Raw genomic sequence first — 20,499 nt, 5'->3', positions numbered from 1 at the left:
TTTGATTGTCTATTTTATGTTGCTTTATTCAAGATTATCAAATTTACTCCCCAGAGATGTTCAGAGGAGCACTTGCATGCCAAAGCTGAGCCCATCAGCTAAGTTGGTGGTGCCTCTGTTAAAACGTATTTAAGAAAGGGCAAAAAACACCACACAGGCAGAGGAGGATGGAAAAAAGAGACTGAGAAACAACAGGGGGAGCACCAAGGTCAGGGAAGAAGAAGGAGGAGGAGGTGCTCCATGGTGGAGCAGGTATTACTTGCAGCCTGTGGAAGACCCACACAGGAGCAGATGGATATTCTCAAAGCAACTGCTGGCTGTGGAGAGCCCACACTGGAGTAGAGGAAAGGTGTGAGAAGGAAGGAGCAGCAGAGAGGAACTGTTACGTACTGACCATATATCTTCATCAGCAGTGGGATCGAGTGCACCCTCTGCAAATTTGCAGATGACACCAAGCTGAGCGGTGCGGTTGACACGCCTGAGGGACGGGATGCCATTCAGAGGGACCTGGACAAGCTCAAGAAGTGGGCCGATGTGAACCTCATGAGGTTCAACAAGGCCAAGTGCAAGGTCCTGCTCCTGGGTCGGGGCAACCCCCAGTATCAATACAGGCTGGAGGATGAAGGGATCGAGAGCAGCCCTGCGGAGAAGGACTTGGGGGTATTGGTGGATGAAAGATTGGACATGAGCCAGCAATGTGCACTTGCAGCCCAGAAAGCCAACTGTATCCTGGGCTGCATCAAAAGAAGTGTGGCCAGCAGGTCGAGGGAAGTGATTCTGCCCCTCTACTCTGCTCTGGTGAGACCCCACCTGAAGTACTGCATCCAGCTCTGGAGTCCTCAGTGCAAGAAAGACATGGACCTGTTGGAGCGGGTCCAGAGGAGGGCCACAAAAATGATCAGAGGGATGGAACACCTCTCCTGTGAAGACAGGCTGAGAGAGTTGGGGTTGTTTAGCCTGGAGAAGAGAAGGCTCTGGGGAGACCTTATTGCGGCCTTTCAATACTTGAAGGGGGCTTATAAGAAAAATGGGGACAGACTTTTTAGTAGGGCCTGTAGCGATAGGACAAGGGGTAATGGTTTTACCCCTAAAAGAGGGTAGCTTCAGACTAGACATAAGGAAGAAATTTTTTACGATGAGGGTGGTGAAACACTGGAAGAGGTTGCCCAGAGAGGTGGTAGATGCCCCATCCCTGGAAACACTCAAGGTCAGGCTGGACGAGGCTTTGAGCAGCCTGATCTAGTTGAAGATGTCCTCACTGCAGGGAGCGTTGGACTAGATGACATTTAAAGGTCCCTTCCACCCCAAACCATTCTATGATTCTATGACCATAGCCCCCATCCCCCTGTGCTGCTTGGGGTGGGGGGTGGAGTCTGGAGAAAAGGAGTGAAGTTGAGCCTGGGAGAGGGGAGAGGAAAGGTGGTGTTTTAATTTTTGTCTTTTTGCTTCTCACTACCTGAATCTATTTTACTTGGCAATAAGTTATTTTCTTCAAGTCACGTCTGTTTTGCCTGCAACAGTAATTGATAAGCACTCTTCCTGTCTTTATCTCGACCCACAAGCTTTCTCGTTCCTATTCTTACTATATTCTCCACATCCTGCTGAGGGGAGGGAGGGAGTGAGCGCCTGGGTGGGCATTTGGCTGTTAGCCAAGGCTAACTGACCACAGTGGGCAAGAGGTTTAATGTCAAACTAAGCAGGACTCGCACTTGGACACTGTTCTGCACTGCAGCTGTAAGCCACAGTTGTAGCTAAGCTGGCTCATTTAGAAGAGCAACTGCAGCAATGTGAGGCTCAGTGCTGGCTTCATAACTTCACTTGGTTGGTCATCCAGTGTCCTAAGAGGGTTTTTAATGAAAGCAGCCTGCCCTTTCACCCTTCTTCCCCTCCTCACAGCTAATGCAAAATACTTCTTGAATGTCTGTATCTACTGAGCTTTCCTTATGGTATTCTACCATGTACATGCAAACGTCATATTTCTTGCAAAGGTCTTATGCTGGATGCAAATGGGAGACTCGTAGTCTTTTGCTCTTGCAAATAGGACAGAGGAGCTTGCTGGCTTAGTTGCAAGTAGAAGGGATGCATCTCTCAGCCAGATATTTTGGTAAGATGTCCTCTTTGATATAAAGGAAGGTAGAAGCTGTCCTTGACTGCTCAGAGATGGGAGTTGGGCTCCATACATCATCATCAGATCTCAAGAGATCAAATCAAACTAAATGATGAGATTCTTAAAAAAAAAAAAAAAAAATTCTTAAAAGACCAAGCAAATTTATCTTGAATTTAATTTCTCTTTTGACTTTTATGCTGTGTTTGCAGGAGGGGGAGGTCAACAATGTGATGGTGAGTGCACATAAAAATGCATTCGCCTTCATAGACTTCCCTGTATGCTGAGACAGTGACTCCTACATTATTCTTTCTTCACCTCTAAAGGAAGCACCACCCACCTTCCTTATGATCTTGAGTTTTATCTCTCCTGCCTTTGCACTTTTTCTCGTGTATAGCCCTTTGGTATGTGGAATAAAAAATGATGCTGGAGGAGAACTGAGAACAGAACAGAAGTTGCAGAACAAGAAATGACAGAACTTGAACGTGGTGGGCACAGGTGTGTCTTAAGATGGAGGAAAAGATCTTTGTCAGTCCCTCGTGGAGAAAAAAAATCCCCAAATTAGATAATTGGGGAGTATTTTACTTCAGGGTCCTACACAGAACTCTACTTGAATTAGCAAGCCTAAAAATAATAGAGCCGGAGGAGCTACTCACATCACATCAAGGACTCTTGCAATGTCCTGCAAGTGCTAAATGTTGTGGTCTATGATTTATTTGCGAGAGCTGGCAATGCTGTTACGTGATTGTATCAGTCATGGTCTTGGTACTTCCTACCACGCCTTCCAGCTGTGACCCTGCTGTCAGGAGAAAGTAACCATGTACATGATCCACATCCAAATACACCATTTTTTTTTCTGGTGAATTATATTGATTTTGCAAATATGAACTCAATTAGCACAGTCTGGTAATTCTAAAAATATGTTTATTTAGCTGTCTGTGTCCCTGTTGCTAATGCATACAGTATGACATTGTGCTAGGAGTTGGGTGACCTTTGATTTTGTTTGTAGACTATAAATCAGGGCCATTGTAGGCTGGCTCCTTATTTCCTGTATGTTAAGACAGCTCCGTTGTCCTGATAATAATGTACTGATTTATTTAGCAGGATTTGCTTCTCTTACTAGAAGTAGACTATCTCTATCATCTAATAAATCCACGGAGGCTTAATAGATTTCCAGGAGGAAGTGTTATGATCACCTAGGCTTCCTAGTTAACTTGGGTTGAAGACCCTCATTCAGCAGTTCCTGTGTCTAGCCCTTAATTTTTTACTTCTGCTGGAGTGTGTTGTCAGAAACTGTACTGCTTTCGCTGAGGATCTGAAGTGACAAAGTACCATGCCGTTTATTAATTTGTGGCAGTGGTTAATTACTCTTTGTAATAAATTTTTCAGCTTTTCTTCAGTTTGCATTTTGCCCAGCTTTAGCTTGAATTCTTCTCAATGTGCCCTTTCTGCTATTTTAACAGTTCCTTTCCATTACTGGAAATCATATTTCTATATATGTGATTATACCTGGTAAATTAGGCAGTTTAAAGTTTCCAGTATTAAGGTTCATATACAGGAGAACAAGTTCCATAGGCTTCCAGTAGGACTAATGGTCATCAGATTTTTTTTTTTAATTATGATTTTTTTTTTTTAAAGATATTTTTAAATAGCTTTCACATCGGAGAACAAGCCTTTTAAATTTCCTTCTAGCAGAATTCTATGCCATTCACCCTCTTGGGATGGTTGACCATGACTACAAGACCTAGGAAGACTTGAATGGCTTAAAACATCCTTGGCAGCCAAACATTACAGATCTGTTTTTTTTGTGAGACAAAAATGAAAATGAAATGAAATTACGTCTATGAAAGTAGATAACTGGTATGAGAAGGGAAGAAAGTAAATCTCTTTGGGCTCCATATCCTCATTATTTATGCTGTAGCTACCTTTGTTCTTTAAGGACATAAAGGTCAGGCAGCTTGTTATACAATGTAGCCTTAACATGTGTATATATAGAAATAAAATATTTTGCCTTTTAACACTTTATAAGCGTTGCCTTTCCTGGAGACCAAGCAAATGGTGTTAGTTTCCTTGATGTTCTCTGTTAGCTGCCAATGCTGTGTGATCTCATAGAGAGTTAATAGTCTGTTGCAGAAGGAGTATCAAGGCCTTTTGGTTTAACACCTTTACTTTCCTTTTATAACAAAAAACAAAGAAGTGGAGATGTGCCTGTATTTTGTCAAGCTACTCCAAAAGAGGCTGGTCAAGGATGTAGGTGGCCTTAACTTTGTGTACCTGGGGAGCAGAAACTGCTGTGGTGAGACTGCTGGCAGTCAGCCACTCTGTACTGTAAAGTCAGTACACCTGGGGGCACATTTGGAGGGGAATAGAGGGTCCCTCCACACCATGCAGATGGACAATGGAGCTTACAAGTGAGAAGACTTTCAATTAGACATCAGGTCTTGGCTAGCTCTGGTGTAAGGTGGAGCAACTACAGGGCACCTAGGTGTCTGTGCTGCCATGGTCCTTATGCACTTGGCAGCACCATCTCTCATTCTTTAACAAGTCTCTCCTTGCAGGTAGGTGCCTGGTGCTGCAGGCAGTGCTCCCTCATGCAAGGTGTCCAGCTCTTCCCAGACCCGGTTGTTGTGACCCCCCTAAACAGCAACTCAGACTCTTGAATAGCTGCTAAATTTGGATGCTGCAGGCTTGGATGCCCTTGTCTGTCAGCATCGTATGTCTGGTTCTTCCTTAGCTGTTAGAGTTCAGCATGTATCAAACCCCTGACCACAGCACTTGAAGTGAGCAGACAGTTGCAAGCATTCCAAGCATGTGAAAATTCGATTGCCAAGTGTTGCAGGTGCTTTTGTAAGCCCTAAACACCTTGCATTTATTTTTTTTTTCTGTGAATACTGAGGATTAAAAAAAAAAGTCCTAAGACTTGGGGCTGATTAAAAGAGAAAAGGAACGTAGTTGTTTAGATAACCAGGTACTCAGCAAACTCATTTACTGGGGTTAATTTTGTCCGTAGCCATGTTTGTGCTGTTGGCAAAGTGACAGTCCTATCACAGGAAACAGTTTCTACTGAATTCTCACCTGGGCGCGGGAGCCCAGTTTCCAGCTGTATGAGAGCAAGAAGGGCAGGAGACAGTTTTCAAAAACAGCATTTACAATAGTTAGGTGTTCCCATACTCTTCTGGAGTGGCTGCTGTGTTTTATAATGCTGCAGAAGTGGCATGTTATAAAGAACATAGTGGTCATTTGTGTGTTTGTGTTTCTTTATTTTGTTTGGAATTTTAAAATTTTTTAATACTTTCAAAAAACAGACAGCTATGCAAGTTGTTGAGTTGCACTGAAATTGAATGTCTTAATACATTTTAAAACAAGCAAGTGCTTCGGTCCAGCTATTTTGGGTGCCTGTTTTAGGGTGGGTGAGTCATGCTCAGATGATGTCTGTCTCCACTGGCTGCAAGGTACACAGAGAACTAGTTTGGATGCTGTGCCCGAGTTCAGCCATGGGGCAGCCCCATAGTCCAGGAGAGCTTGCAGCCTCATGGTGTCATTTAAGACAGCATTTGTGTGCTCTTGGTTGTTACAATTTCTGCTCAGAACAGCACTTGTGCACCTCCTTCTCTTCCCCCCGAGCAGGCATATTTTCCTGGAATGAGGCCTCCAGCTCTTACCAGATGTCCCCTTCTGGCTCCAGCTGTGTCACTAGGATGTCACTACCCGTCGCTGCTTCTCAGGGCTGGTGACGATCCCACAGGGATTTGACAGCAGGGCAGTCTGAGGGAAGCTGAATCTTTCGGTTTATTGTAAAAAATTTGCACTTTTGATCTGATCTGTCCTGATGGATTTTACCTAAAGCAGACCCAGCAGCACTTGCAAGAATGCTTCCACCAGCAGACAGAAGGCAGCAACCACTGGACAATAACTTCAGTGGCACTACAGCATGTAAAGGGAATGTCACACTGCAGTCTGAACGGAGGAGACGGAGAGTCTCAGCCTGGTTTCCATTCACTGGACTGTGCTGTTCTCTAGCTTGTGTCTCATCTTAAGCCTCCAGTGATGTTAAAACACTGTTGTCTCTCAGCTGTGGATGTGTGGTAGAGTGTTGACCTCTCTTGTTCTGCCAAGCTGAGTAAGATGAACCATCAGGGAACGTGGTGTGCTTTGCGGGCAGGTGTAATAGGTACCAAGGGGGACTTCAGATAGGATAGCACTGAGGAGGACTACCTCTCTCAGATGTAGTGAGCACATATAGGTAACAAAAAGTTGGTTGTACCAGGGGGATTTGTGAGAACTACAAGTTTACTATAGACATTAGCAGATGATTTCTGTGCTTGCACATATTCCTGCAGAGTAATTTTGTTTTCTCAGGCGTGATGAGGCTATAAACACTCTAATCTCTCTCCTTCTTAATTCAGAATTTGGACTCTTCCCTGCTCCATTAAATCCCACATTTAACTTTATTTTAAAGAGTTTTAGTCATAGGAACAGTGTTGGGGACAGAAATGGTACATTTAGTTCTGCAGAATGAATATGGTATTAGATTGACAGTCCCTGTCAGTGTGTAATTGCAGATTAATGGGATGTAGTATGTCATTATGGCAGCTCAATAGCACAAGTTTTGGAGCTGCACTCAAGTCCAGGCTTTCATTTCTTGTTAGAGAAGGCTACTCTGACCTGCCTTGCATAATTTTCTCCCTGATCTCTTGTGGCAGAGAATAAGGATGTTTACAGTTCAGGTACTTAATGACCCCAGGAATATGATGCAAGACCAACAGTGTAATTTAAAGGGTATGAGGAGATGGGGAAGAACTGATACAATATGGCAATGACAGAATCCAACAGTATGCTATAAGGAATGAGATATGTATGAAAAGCTTTATGTTGTGAAATGAGCAGCCTTCTGCACAACATCTACCAGTGGATGTGAAAGTATTATTTGTGTCCAAAATGAATAGAGTTGTTGAGCTTTACTAACCAGACCATGAAGTCGAGGGAGGGACCATATTCATGGACTGGAAAATGAGGGCATTCCATGAACGGGTTATTGAAGTAACTTTCCCAGTTATTGCTGAGTTGAGCCTCTATCAACCAGTACTTTAATACTTCATGTCTTCCAGCAGATGCCTTATGCTGAGCTGGTTGATTTGAAGGTGTTCTCACTGAGGACCACCTTGAGACATCTACCTAGCTAAAAAGTATTTTACACCATGAGCAGTCCTCCTTATGTCTGCAGATGAAAATAATGCTGTTTGGGAACTGAATAGACTGTAGTTTGGCTCTAGGGCAGGAGCTGAGTAAGGAACCAAATAGGTGTTAGAAAGGGCTTCATCACTTTAAGATGTAATAGACCTCCTTCAGTTTGACTTTCCTTGTAAGACAGCCTGCCAGTGTTGCTGTGCAGGTTCCAGGTACCTCCTCAAGAGCCCCTTGTTCTTGGGCTCCACAACTGATGGTCCTGCTTGTGCAGACAGTGCAGTGTGGAGTGCCATAAGATAGAATGGATGTTTTTCTTTGATGGGATAGGGAAAAGGTTCCTGTGTGGGAGTGGGCAGAGGAGGTATTTATCCCTCCCTGTCTGACTGGAGTCACATGGTGGAAAAGGTAACCATCTCAGAATGAAAGAAATGGCTTGGAAACCTCTGTGGCAAGCACAGAACTGCTTCCTCCTTGACAGATTTCAAGGCTGCAGTTGTAGTGCTGATTAAAGGACACTGAGGAGAAGAGCGAGCCCACAGCTGGGGAGTTTCAGATGTACGAGACAGATCCTCTGGGAATTTTTCCTCATGCTATAAAAAGTATGGCTTCCACCATGTTTGCTTGTGATGTGCCATTTGTTTATGCTTCTGACACTAGCGTAAGTACAATGGCAGAGAACAAATTGGATATGTAAAATAAAAGTGGAAACTGGCAGGGCTTAGCAAGCCTTTACTCAGAGGATACCAAGTCTGTTGTTGAAGCTGCTGACCCAGAGGGGCCAGGGATGATTCTAGGCAGAAGAAGCATGTCTCAGTAATCTGATGTAGTATGACCTTGACTGTGCTTCTATGTGAGAGTGTTAGGGACTTGTGAAGAGCTCCATTGCTCCTGTGCAAAGAACAAATATACTAGTACCATGCCCAAACCTCCATGTCAGAGTACCAGCACAGGGAGAGCATCATTGGAGCTGCTATTGCTTCCTATTCCCTACAAGTAGGTGAGGATGCAGCAGCAAAGTGTGGGGAGTGGGGTAACCAGGCCCTTTCTCCTCTCCCTGTTGGCCTGCATGTCTGAGTCACATCTGGGGAAAGGATCGTGAGCAACCCATCAGGGCTAGATGTAATGCCACCCATCTGGGAGCAGGGGTGTGGACTGCAGTTCCTCCAGGGCCCAGGTGTGTTCCTTTGGACCTAGCTGTGCTGGGAAGGAGGTGACTGTCCACAGCCACCTGCCAAAGGTTACTGCCTCTCTGGTCTGTGGACAGAGCAGCGTGTGTGAGTACTCTCTTATCTGCTCCAGGCACAATCAGGTTGCCTAGCTCAGGTCAACAATTTGTACTGTTTTATACTAGCACTGATAATTTATTTTTCCTAAATGTAAGTAAGCAATTTTGACAAAAAGAGCTTTTCAGGCAGCACTGTGGGTGATAGCATCCAGGAAGGAGTTGCAGTGAGTAGCTGGAAGGTGTGAAACTCTTCTAAAGGTACTGAAAGAACTGTGTGATGGCCTCAGATTCATAACTCTCTGCCCTTTGGTCAGGGCTTGTTAGACAGCAGTGGGTGAACTAAATATGTGTTCATTTATGGTTTGCAGAAAAAAAAGTAAATTCTTAGACATAATAAATATATGTGGATAATACCACAGAACCACCAGCCTACTTCAAAAGAGCAGTAAGATCCTAATAATGCCTTTGTTTAAAAGGACCAAGACACTAATTCACCCCTAGAACTGAGGGAAGTATTTAACATTAGTACCATGCTGCCAGATTTAGTAGTATGAAAATAACGTAGTCATCTGTAATGCAAATGTTGACGTCTGATTAATAGAGAAAATAACATGAGCAATTAATCCATGAGGGAATAGATCATTATAAATGTAAATTAGATCATCAAAGGATAAGCCACACAGAAATAAAACTACCCCCAAACATGACTAATTATTGAAATTCCAGTAAAAAAGGCATCTTTAACAATAGAGTCCTTGAAAGATGTGTCATGTGACTCATCAAAATTCTGGACAGGGTTATTTTACAATCCCAAAATTGATTAGCTTCATTATAAATACAGCGGGGACATTTATTCTACCCAAGATAGCATGCTGTTTTAGGGACAGAGCACAGCCTTAGCACTAAACTGACTCAGTTCTGATTTATGCACACCCAATTTTTGCTATAGTGTATAGTTTGCTTGGGTAAGTCAGGAGATACCTGCTTGCATTTTTTCAGGGAGGAACGTAGCTTTTACATTCATACATATTTGTACCTGCATATGATCTTAATCACCCCAAGATACAGTGTTGGAGGAAAGATTGTCTTTCTGGTCAGGGCATAGAGTTTTGTCAAAAATTAGTTTCTCTTCTTGCCTCTCAGAAAAATTTTCAGGTGACCTTGGGCAGATCACTTTATCTCTCTGTGCTTTGTTCTCTACCTTGATTTTGAATGCTTAAGCTTAATGATGTATAACATGAAATTATTTAAAAGGTCTTCATTTCAAGTAATGCTAGGAATCTACCCTTAAAAATCTACCCCAGGATTTTTAAAAGCTCAATTAAAGATGTTGTTCTTTTCTAACAAAATAGGGCTTACTGCACTTCAAGTGCTGTTAAATACTTGAGTGACTTCATACTTTGAAGATACACAGTATTTTAGCACTGTTTGTAACATTAAAGGCCAGGATCATAATCTGCATCTTTCCTGAGGTTTAATTTTACATTTTGCTATTATTAGAGACCTACTTAGGAACTTCGCATTTTTCCCCCTTTCTATTAAAACTAGACTCAATGTGCTTTACTGTAGTAGCTTAAGTGCATTTTGTATGGCATCATAGTGGTGTGCTGAACACTCTGCAGAACTGGCCTTATGCAACACCTTCCTCCTTATGTAAGGCCAGTTGGAGTCTGAGATCTGTTGCTGGAATGAGTATTTGAAAGAGTGTCAGAGGGAGGAAAAATCTGAGAAGCATCTCTGAAGCTGGTACTGGCAAGAAGGCATATGGGCAGTCAGAGAATTACTTGTAGCAAGGGTCCAGAAAAAGCTGACAACAAACTTTTGTATACAGAACAGGTTGACAAGAACATCGAAACTGAGAGAGAATCCAAACAACTGTCTCTTGCTGTTCAGTTTCTTCTTTATTTGAGGAAACAAGATTTTCTAAGTATTATTTTGTGAGTAAGTATTATCCAGGTGTCCTGGTTTGGCTGGGACAGAGTTAACTCTCTTCTTAGTAGCTGGTACAGTGCTGGGTTTTGGATTTAGTGTGAGAATAATGTTGATAACACTCTGATGTTTTAGTTGTTGCTAAGTAGTGCTTATCTTAAGCCAAGGATTTTTTCAGTTTCCCATGCTCTGCCAGCAAGCAGGTGTGCAAGAAGCTGGGAGGGAGCAGAGCCAGGGCAGCTGACCTGAACTAGCCAAAGGGTTATTCCATACCTTAGAATGTCATGCCCAGTATATAAACAAGGGGGAGTTGGCTGGGAGGGGCAGATCGCTGCTCAGGCATCGGTCAGCGGGTGGTGAGCAATTGTATTGTGCATCACTGTTTTTTTTTTTCTTTTTTTTTCCCCCATCTTCTTTTTTTTTTGTTATATTCCTTTTTCATTACTATTATTATTATATTTCATTATTATATTGTTAGTATTATATTTTACTTTAGTTATTAAACCGTTCTTATCTCAACCCACAAGTTCTACCTTCTTTCCTGATCCTCCTCTCCATCCCACTGGGAGCGGAGTGGGGCGGGGGTGGGGGGGACTGAGGGAGCGCCTGCGTGGTGCTTGGCTGCTGACTGGGGTTAAACCACGAGACCAGGAAATGCCATATCTGTCCTTACTTTCTCTTCTTAATAGAAACAATTCACATAACCCCAGTCTAGGTTAGCCTCTGGGTTAGAACGTGTCTCAGAACAAGTTTTGCATACTGCTCTACTTAGATTTATATACTGCTTCATCTGCCCACATCTTTGTATTACCTTATGTATATGACACCTAGTAGAGGGTCCCAAGTCCTGGTTATGTTAGGAAGTCACATGGTCACCTCTCTTGAGCTTCAGTTTTCTTTTGGTTTGGCACCTTACTTTTCAATTCAGTTTTGCTACAGTTTTTTCTCTGCTTTGAAGGACAGCAAGGTTGAAATCTCTGGAAAAGATGAGTCTCCTCGGAGCCTCTCAGCTGTTAACAAACACTGAGTGTTGGCTGGTTCCATATGGGAATCAGCATCTCAACTGTGGCTTGAAGCTGTTTTCCAAAAAGTTTGCCTTCACTATGAGCCACAGTCAGTAGTTTTTATTGCTCCTGAATATTATTTTCAGCCCTGGCAGAGTTATCTTTTGCAAATAGCACCAGAGTGCTGATGCTTGTGGTGCAAATTTCTGTAGCTGAGAAGGCCACCTGATGGTAAATGTTTCTGCTTCTTCATTCAGTCAAATGGCTTTGAGGCATTTCTTACAGGAATTTAGTTGGAATATTGTATTAGGTACCTTTGTGCTTTTGAGGCTCCAACAGCTAGATTTAAATGCTGTAGAACATATACAGAAAACCCAGGAAATGAGAAACAAATACCTGCCAGGAAAAAACACTTTTGCATCTTTATACTGTCATTATCTCTTAAAAACCAACCCTTCTGGCCTGATTCCTGTGTATAGCACTCCTGTATAGGAAACACTTGGCTTTGACTAACCTTTCATTTTGTGCTCCTGACCCTTTGGTGGTACCAGCAAGTCACTTCTATTACTGTAAGCATCCAAGTTTAAATAGCAGCCTTTTTAGCCTGTAATGGAGAGTGTCCCACTTGGTCGTCTTCAGCCTGAGGAAAGATGAGTGCAGTGCCTTATCCTAAGGACCTGGGAACATAAACAGAAATGGTAGAATATGTATTTTCCTGAGTTCCCTTAGGGCTGCAGAGAGAACCCTGGAGGGAGAAAGGCAGCTGAGAAGAAATGAATGTTAGTAAATGGTATTAAAAACTAGCAGACAGGGAAAGATATATGAATGCAAGATACATAGGGCTGTTAAGTGAAGGAGCAGACTGTGAACCCAATTTATGCCAGTGGCATGAGGAATGAAACGAGAAAGCTGGCACTCAGTAGGTTCCCTTGGCTCCTCATAAATTTCAAAGTGGCTGCCTTTCCTTTTTTAGTGTCCTGTAAAATGCAACCCTGGGAGCGTTAGAAGATGCACTGGTGAAGGTGATAGGAAATGAGAGAAGAAATTTCCTCATTCTGGCCTTCATTTCCCAGATCTTCAATGATTTGTTAGTCAATTAACTGGAGGTCAGATATATCTTGTAGTTTGTTAAAGTGATATGCTCCAGAAAAGTATGCTATTCAACTTATCTCGTCTGCATCTTTAGAACCACACCTGGCGTGACAATGTTTTGGGTTCACAGTGATGAAGAAAAGGATTCTAATTTTTCAGCACCCTCTGTGCAGAATGACACTTATGCTTTGTATATTTCTGTATTTTTAGTAGGAATGTAAAGAAGTTGCTATTTAAAATAAACACTTGGAGGCCAGCTAATTCCTAGAAATCATTTTAATTAAGGGAAAGAGGAGAAAAGGAAGGAGAGACAGTCTTTTGGTGTTCCTACTGTGGATTAGTTGGCTTAAGTCTGGAGGGCCAGTGACTGGTACTTCTGATGTTCCTCATCAGGATCCTCATCCTCTCCCCCATTATCTAATGCTTCCTCAGTCTGGGGACTCCACCAGTGTTGTCATCTCATCAGGCCATGGACCCTTGGGGGCTGAGACTTTTTTAGTTTTGTGCTCAGCACATATGCAATGTAGAATGACCATGTGCTCCCAGAGAGCAAACACTAAGTGCTACTGAGAAGTTACCAGTGAGGTGTGAGAAGTTGCTTTGCAAAGCAAGTGCTATGAAATGTTTTTTAAACTTTGGCAGTCCCTCCCCACTTCATACTTGCCTGACATGCAGCCCTCTAAAAACTGAGGCTTGAGTTCATTTGTTACTGATTTCTCAAGTCATCCAGGAGGCCCGTTGCAGCTTTGTACATTGTATGCTGTGATCCATCCTAGTAGGAGGGTGGTGGGAGCACCAGCATCACGTGTGGAGTTGTTCTGCTTGTAAATAGGCGAAGGTTGTGTCTTGTGATCTGGTTATAAATTCTCTGGACGTCAGTGGAGGAGTTTGATAAACATCTTGGCCTTTCCATGGGGATCTCCACATGGGCAATAGCTCATTTGAAGTATATATTTTTGACCAATTCTACATGATCCCTAAAAGTGGCCATTCTGTTTCCTGGCAATCCAGGAATTCCAGCCAGATAAGGTCTCAGCTTTTCATTGTCCTCTCCGTCCCCCATATGAGGTAGCTGTTTTTCAAGAGGGTGTTTTTAAATGATGTCTGCCTGCACAAACCTCCCAGGCATGGTTATCTACACAGGGTAGGAGAAATCTCTTTTTAAAGGCATTAATGAAAGTAATTCCCTAACAAAATTCATTAACTTCAGTGAACTGTCCTCAGTGTCTGTCTATGTAAGACCTCATTACCTTCAGGACTGCTCAGTAAGTGATTCCTAGGCCAACATTAACTAACATTCCCCTTTCAGTGGCCTGCTGGATCGGTTATGTATGGATTACCAATGCTTCTGCTTCCATGCCCACTGGAGACCTCCCATTCCCCAGACGCTCTCTGTTTCTGGTTGCCTTGAGGCAGTGAGCTCTGCCAGCCTTGCTATAGCCTTCGGTGCTGTACGGGCCTTGACGTACCTCTGTACTCTTCCCTGCCCCCTGAAATTAAGGGTTTTTGTAGCCCCTCTTCATGGGAAACAGTGCAACAGTTTAGGTGTCCCTGGCTCTCATGTCTGTACTCTGGAGGCTCTCCAGATCTCCAGGTCTGGGACTCAGGCTTCCTCCCAGGCTGGCAGTGCACCATCTCAACTCTCCATCTAGTTACAGACAGTAGCACCTCAAGCTGAGTGCTCTCTGTTTATTAGGAAAATGGTCCAACTCCTCCTCAGTGGTGTCTGGTGATTGACCCATGCCATCTGATTGTCCTCGGCTGGTCAGGAGAAGCTCAGTGGGAGTGTGTGCAAAGAGGTAAGAGAACACGCTGTCACGGGAGCAGCCGAGCTGCTTCTCCAGGAAGGGTCGCTTGCCGTTGGCCAGATGATTTTGTGAGAAAGGCAGTAAGCTAGGAGTCAAGGACTAGAGTCACACTGCAGTACAAGCTTGAATGAGTCACTTAGGTCCACACTGATGCTATGGAGTTTTAGGCAAGTATCTGAAGTGTCTTAAATTCAAAGCTTAGGTTAAGAGAGACACTTAGGCTAGCCTTCTTCCTCCTGTCTTTTGTGTATGCTATCTAGTTGTGTGCTTATTAGAGAAAGTGCTGTCTGTGAGTGTATGTGCATGTGTGAGGGTAGTCAGCTCTCACTAAAGTGGGAATCTCATCCTGTCCAGTACTATGCCCATATTAGTAGTAGTCATAGTATTAATGCTAGTGGGGTAGGTGGGAAATACTTTATTGATTTCTAAAACAGTTATACTCATTTAATGTAAGGGCAGCTGTTTCAAAGGTGTACGCGTCAACCCTCTCAGTTTCACTCCACTGGCGTCACAGTTTTCTGAAAGCGAAAGCCTTGTACTGTCTAGGGAGTTTTCTGCTGAACTTTTAATAGCTTTGTGATGAGGTGCTGTGCAATTCAGCAAGTAATTGGCCTGTGTGTAACCCAAAATGTTTCTACAGGAGTATGTAGGTGAACAGCAGTTCGTACTAATTAAATAATTGCTTCCATTAAGCTGAACATAATTAATGCAACTTAGATAATAGAGAAAGGTAAGTTGGTAATTTAACCATTGTGGGTTTGGGGCAGAATTTTCAGTGATTTACTTTGTGGCAAAGAAGAAAGCATTGGGAAATATTGCTACAGAACAACTCGAATGAGAAGGGATCACCTTGCAGTATGCATGGCTGCATATTAGACTTGTGCTGAAAGCTTTTTATACTTCTGCAAGGTTGTATGGCATATTATAGTTAGAGCTGGGAGGGAGGATGGGTTTTTTTTTTTTGTCTCAAGAAGCTTTTAAGGCTTAGAAAAGTTCAATGTACTTACAAGGTTGTGTCATTGCCCAAAGTGCCCCAGCAGTCTGCAGCCATTGACATTTTATAATCTTTCTGTTTTTGTATGTTGAAGCTTAAATGTATTGTAAAAGGCCCCTGTCATTTCTCTAAAGTCTGCTGGGTCTCTGTGGACGGGAGTAATATCCTCACTTCCTTGCAGTCTCATTTCTGTATCTGGTCCTGCAGCCTTCAAGAGCCTGATGTAAGGTTTTGTTTTCCTCAGGACTGTGCTGGCTTCTGGACAGTTTAGGCATACCTGTTACTAAATTATATCTGATGAGGAAATATGAAAAGATCAAATATGGCTTTATTCTCTGGAATACTTCAGCTACATGAGTTGCTTGAGACTGGAGCTGGATGACTTCTTGTCAATCAATACTGTCCTATTCTACATAGTACTGCATCTCTGTTTGAGCCGCTGGAATTTATTATTTGTGTAATGAGTTTTCCAGCCTCAGCGTTGATCTTATTTACTTGTGAATAATCTGTATACAGCATTGACACAAATCATTTCTATGCCAAGCTAATATGCAGTGCAATGGAAAACATATTTAGATGGCTGTGTTGGATTTGGGAGCCTGTGAAGCTCATCATTCCTGCCTTTTCTCATCAAATAGTAGACTGCAGCATTCTGGTACCATGCAGCCCATCAGGAGTAGATGTATTTCTGTCAAGGGAGAGAAAGAAAATTCAGTCCCTTTCTCTTTCTGCTCTGGTGCTCCAGGAGATGCAGAGAAATGTGATCCCTGAGGATCTCCGCAGATAGTGAGAAGAAAATATATAGAGAAGGAGAAAATCAGCTGCAGAATACCATACCTTGAGGAATTCCAGATTCAATTGACGTTTGATAACTCAGGCTTTAAGCTGTCTTTTGGTAGTAGGCATTGTAGATGATGCTGTCTTCAGGCAGCAGACAGCACCACGTGGGCTCTTTCAAGAACACAGCAGGGGGAGCGTGTGGTGTGTTGTCAATGAGCAGTCAAGTTCTTATACCAAAATGACTTTTTTGGTAGTCACTTTTTCCACAGAAATGTCAGGATTAATGATTCTTTATTGATGGTAGAAGCATTTTGTCAATTGTTTCCCCCTTGAAATGAAAACAATCCAATTAATAATGCTGAAAGGAAATGTTTCACAAAGGACTGGAAAATGTACCCATTTTGAATCCTGGTGAAAAACAGAGCCTTCAGTTTGCCAGTATTTTTTTTTAAATTGTTTTCCGACAAGCCTTCTCTTGGTAAGGAGTCTCACACATCAGGGGAGACAAGGAGGTAATGACTATCTGGCTGTTGTCTTAGATGTGTCTGTGTGTGTGAGAGAGTGGTGGTGGTACATAATCCTTGTTGCTTAAAAACACACTCCCAGGTGGGAGCTACCTGCAAAATGCTGCTAGTTAGAGCTTGTCTCCAGCTGCAAGGGCAAGGACTGTCGCTCACACTGCTGGTGTTCAGATATTTCATAATTCAGATTTGGAGTGTTCCCCACTCCTTTCAGTTGCCTGGCTGTCCCCATCAGCTGACTCAGACCTGCTCTTAATCCCAAATTTCGGCCAAGGCTGAACCTTGGGTACCAGGGTGGGGAGGCCTTGAGCTAGAGATGTCTTCCCTCCCAGGAGACAGAGTGCCCTATTAGTTGCCTTTAGGGCATGATGGAAATATCATTCGTTTAATCTGATCTGTTTAACGTTGGCCATGCTGCCACTGCCTTTCAGATTTCTGGTTTGCATTTGTGATACTTTTTTCTTCCCCCTGGAAACTGAGCTTGCTTCATCAGTTGGAGTGGCTGCTGAAGAGCAATGAATTCTGCCTTTGCACCAGGCTTTTAAAGAAATTATTTATGATTCTAATATGATTGGATGTGTTTCAGTGTCAGCAGTGTATGCATTTTTAAGAATGCTATTGAGACTCTCATACAAAAGATCAGCTAAGCATGTTCCTAGGATGTTATTTTATAGTATTAAAGAAAGTATTGAGTGCAGTAGTATTAAATAAAACCTTTCAATTAATTTATCAAAACATTTTCAGCTCTTTCTTCCTTCCAGGACAGGCAGAATTTAAACAAACACCAAGCAAAGGAAGGGGACAGAAACATTTTTTTGACCTTACATCTTGCGTCTCTTTTGCTTTAACTGGGACTAGTTAGGCTGAATATATAATCATAAACTCAGAGGCTTAATTTTTGTTGAAGGGAACTTCGGTAGCAGGAGTTTGAACAGTCACAGTGTGGCTGATGTCAAGTAAGCCTGAAGTTGCATAGGCTTTGAGCATGTTAGCTGCAATAATGTGAGTTAACCTCAGTGAACAATCAACAGCTGTAGTAATGGGCTAACAGAGCATCCAGATTTTAAAAAATGTAGATGATGACAACAAAGAGATCTTGGGTTTTTTACCCTTTGAAAGTTAAATGAAAAAGTTTAAAGAACTTTGTGGTTAATATTTTGATGGGGCCAGTATGGTTTTAAATATTTTCAACAGAATGGATGCTGACATTCCTTATTAGTCTGGTTTTCTGGCAGACGTGAAAAAATAAGTTCATAAAACAAAAAGATTAAAAACTGTGAAAAGGGAAGAAGCCATTTTAGTAATGTTGCCTATAGATATGTATCATTAAGTGGGCAGCAGAGCTGCTCCTCTGCTTCAGGCAAAAGTCTAGAGTTTATTTCTGGGCTATGTGCCTGGTCGGTTGTATCTTTATATGTAGATCTGTGTGCTAAAATGCAAAAGGATTTACAACAGAGGAGTTAAAGTTGTGGTGGTCTCTAAGAAAGTAAGTCAAGCAAATTCTGTCTCTAAGAATATAAGTCAAGCTAGATGAAGCAATGCACAAGACACACAAGCACTTTCTTGGACTGGAAACAAGGCAGAAACTTTGGATAGGTACATTGTAGAAACAATTTCTCCAAGTTTAATTTTACTCAAATTTTTGTTGGTTTTGCTGCTTTTGCCATTTGAAACTGGAGCAAACATAGAATTCTGTTTGTTCTCATAAGCTGGAAATGAAAAGAAAGACACATATGTCCCAATGAGGTCCTTTTTAATATGTAAAGTTCTCCCAAGATGTCCTCCTGTTCATGCCTCACTTCTATAAAATCCTCTCTTGAGAGCTGCTGGGAAATAGAGTTGGGACGCATTTTTCCAGTTGTGAATAATCTGTTCCCATACTATGGATGCGCTTTGGATTGAAGACATTATGGGGAAAAGCAGATTTTTGTATCTTGCATGGCACTTTAAGCTCCGTGCCTGATACAGTAATGCTGTTTTAAGCAGCAGAAGTGTTCAAAAGTGGGTAAAGACACATCAGTGCAATCAGTGGTTCATAGTCTCTTTTCTTTTACAGGATTACTTCTTACTTGAAAGATCTTCTAATGCTGTACTTGAATTGTTTAATTTACGCAATAGATTTTTTTTTTCGCTTCTCAGTACTTCTCCTGAACTGAGAGTGTGCTTAAATGGGAAGGAATGGCCCTATTTCTTCTGTCTGTCTAATCTAATTAATCTATCTCATTTATTCAGTAATTTTTCTTTTTTTTTTTTTTTTCTCACGAAGTAGAAGGGGAGTGGTGAACATCTGTGTTTGTTCTTGTAGAGTCTGTCTGGTTGAATAAAATACATCCTCTGGTGCCATCCTTTTCACTTGAAACAGGTATTTGAAGTCCACCCTTTTGGATGACTTTGAAACGAAGGCAAGGAAAGCCTACTGGGAAAATAAGTGTCAAAGGCCTTGTAGGCCTTTTGAAAGAGTTAAATCACTCTCTGATCTCACCGGTTTCAGTCAGGCTATTAGGTCTTTAAGGATCTTGTCTTTGAGGATTAGTCTGAACTCTTAATTGTCCATTCCTGATGGTTTCTATCACTCCAAGTGCACTAATCCTGCCTTAAACAATAACTACGGCAGTCATTACATTGGCATAAAAACTCTTGTTATTCTGCTTATCACATTCTCCACTTAAAAGCTTTCCCTTCAAAGCCTTTCAGCCAGTCCATAATTGGGGTGATGGGGGGTGAGGAGCATGGGCAAAGCTGAGCAGAGCCATAGCATTTGATAAATCTCTTGTTCTCAAGTTCTCTGGGCTCCTGGAGGAAGGGAAGTGTCACCAAGCCACCTTTTTACTAAAACCTGCTGGTAGCAAGCTGGCAGAGTGTTGATTCCCAGGCAGTTTGCGTTAGAACAGGATCTAACAGCTGCACCTGCCAAGTACCCTGTGGGCTTTGAGAAGATTTCTTGTGTGTTTAGAAGCAGTATGCATTTGTATGTGAGTCTTATCGTGACAGAAGTGAAGGGCCATAAAGATGACTAAGGGACTGGAGCATCTCTCATATGAGGAAAGGCTGAGAGAGCTGGGACTATTCAGCTTTGAGAAGAAAAGGCTCAGGGGGGATCTTATCAATGTATATAAATACCGGAAGAGAGGGTGCAAAGAAGATTGGAGCCAGGCTCTTTTTAGTGGTGCCCAGTGACAGGACAAGAGGCAATGGGCACAAACTGAAACATAGGAGGTTCTGTCTGGATATCGGGAAACGCTTTTTTGCTGTGAGGGTGACTGAGCACTGGCACAGGTTGCCCAGAGACGTTGTGGAGTCTCTATCCTTGGAGATCTTTAAAAGCTGGCTGGACACAATCCTGGGCAGCTGGCTCTAGGTGGCCCTGCTTGAACAGGGTGGTTGGATCAGGTGGACCTCCAGAGGTCCCTTCCAACCTCAACCGGTCTGTGATTCTGTGAAGCTAAGTTTTAATACAGAGTATCACATGCACAATGACCTGACCTGGGATGGAGGTTTAATTTTCCTGCTGTCTTGTCTCCTCCAGTGCTATGTGCAGTCATCTCATTCTTTTGTACAGTACGGTCCCACTAATGATACCTTTTGCTGTTCTATTAATTTTTTTAAATTATTTTTTTTATTTTTAGTTTATTAAAAAACCTTCCAATTTCTGTATGCATGAGATTTTGGGGAGATCTCAGCTTTCATTTAAAAATATAAATTAAAAATTAGTCTTTGCGGTTATAGAGAAAAAGATCAAAAGCATAAGTTTCTAAAAAGCCAAAATATTAGGTAATAAAGAGATTCTAATGCTCAGTGTTTTATAAAAACATTTTGATTTTAGGAAACTGATTTTTTATTTTTCTTTAGATTAAC

General features: G+C 42.3%; 1 protein-coding gene across 2 annotated transcripts in view; it reads left to right on the top strand.

Annotated features, from left to right (window-relative positions):
- TSPAN4 (tetraspanin 4) overlaps positions 1–20,499 on the top strand; it is a 391,838-nt gene that overhangs the window by 63,928 nt on the left and 307,411 nt on the right. The gene's annotated exons all lie outside the window — the stretch shown is intronic.

The sequence above is a fragment of the Gymnogyps californianus genome, chromosome 5 (genome assembly GCF_018139145.2).
Source record: "Gymnogyps californianus isolate 813 chromosome 5, ASM1813914v2, whole genome shotgun sequence".
NCBI lineage: Eukaryota > Metazoa > Chordata > Aves > Accipitriformes > Cathartidae > Gymnogyps > Gymnogyps californianus.
Note: the sequence above shows the minus strand (reverse complement) of the source record. Positions and strands in the feature narration are given on the sequence as shown.